The sequence below is a fragment of the Emys orbicularis genome, chromosome 5, assembly GCF_028017835.1.
Source record: "Emys orbicularis isolate rEmyOrb1 chromosome 5, rEmyOrb1.hap1, whole genome shotgun sequence".
NCBI classification, from domain to species: domain Eukaryota; kingdom Metazoa; phylum Chordata; order Testudines; family Emydidae; genus Emys; species Emys orbicularis.
Genome location: NC_088687.1, coordinates 92,651,438 through 92,653,060, shown reverse-complemented (window position 1 = coordinate 92,653,060; position 1,623 = coordinate 92,651,438).

Sequence of the window (1,623 nt, the reverse complement as noted above, 5' to 3'; positions counted from 1 at the left end):
CCTGACTCATGGCGAGCGCGTCATCCTCGCTTCCCCGCATCCACGCGGGTCCCAGGCCCGAGGAGTCCCACAGCTCTGCCGGGCAGCTCGTGACTCAGCCCGGGCGAGGGGTCCCTCCCCACCCACAGCAGGGCGGGAGCGCGGGGCCCCTCGTAGCTCGGCCCGCGGCTGAGTGGCTGGGAAGTGGAGAAGAAAAGCCAAGGCGGCCTGGGGTCCCCCAGGTTCCACGGGAGGGGGCCACAGGCATGGCGGGATCAAGGCATACCCCCCCCACACACACACATTTGGACCCTCTCTTTAACGGATTTTTTCCCATGAAAAACCACCCCAAGCTGTGTTTGTGAAGGGTGGCACACAACGCCCTTCGCGTGCTCCACTGTGCGAGCCCTGCCTGTTTTGTTGAGAGTCGTTTGTATTTGGTTAAAATACTGTATTTTGCATTGTAGGATGTTGCATTTGGAATGGAGTATTTTGGTTAAAATGACAATTTTTTAAGAAATAGGACCCTGTTAACCCAAAATAAGTGGGTTAGATTTGCACCCAAGTAACTAACGATGTGAATGAAAATCAATGTAGTTATGTGGGTTCCAGTTTCTGGGCAACCAAGACGTAAAACAACTGGGGGAGAGGTATGGAAAATAAGGCAAAATTCTGGTGTCAGATGCATCCATTTATGTTATTTCTAAAGCACTGACTCCTGCAGTATCTACGCTGACTCTTGCCTTCCATTCTTCCCTACAGAGAATGGGAAAGCAGCACGGCGGAGTTAAGATCTTTAGCCCCCCAGTTCAGGAAGCTACTTAAGCATGTGCCTAACTTTAAGTATTGTCTTGTGACCTGCCAAAATTTGTGGGAAAGGCACCTGCTCAAACATGTTTTTTTTCACACTTGTGCACTTCTAAAACGACTAAAGGGATTTATCTCAATGATCACCTTTGAGAAGAGAGCAGTGGTGGTCAATTTCATCTCTAAAGTTTATGGTGCAGAAACGTTTTAATTAGAACAATTAGGAGGATGGAAGTTCTGCTTCATGAAAAAGTTCAAGATTTTGAAGTGTGGCTTCATTCCAAACTGGAGGGAAAACACAATTTTGAAATTCTCGGTGAAGAAAAAGTATACAAAATGTTTCAAGTTGATTAGAATCTTTCATTTAAATGTTGACTTTTTAAAGTCAATTTAAATGTTGACTTTTAAAAAAATACATTTTATGTTATAATACAACATTTTTTTCTTCCAAATAAAAATTCTGGTGAAATTGGACTGATTTTGTGAAGCATTTTGACTTCCGTGGAATATGGTTCTGTCACAGTTTATCTGACCAACTAAGCAACTAGAGATAGATTTTCAAAATGGAAACCATTTTAACAATTTAAATGAAATACAATTAAAATGATAGATTATTAAATATAACACATGCAAATTGCAGTGTTTGTGGATTAAAATCACATTGATTCTGGTCTGCAAGGTTTTCCCTGAAACTTCACCTCTTATCCTGTATATACTCTTATTTATTATTTGTGATGCTCATCCATAGTACAGACTTCCAGTAGAACTTCAGGGTGAGATTTTCAAAAGCACTCACTGTTAACCTAACTCTGCTCCCATCAAAGTAAATGAGAGTTT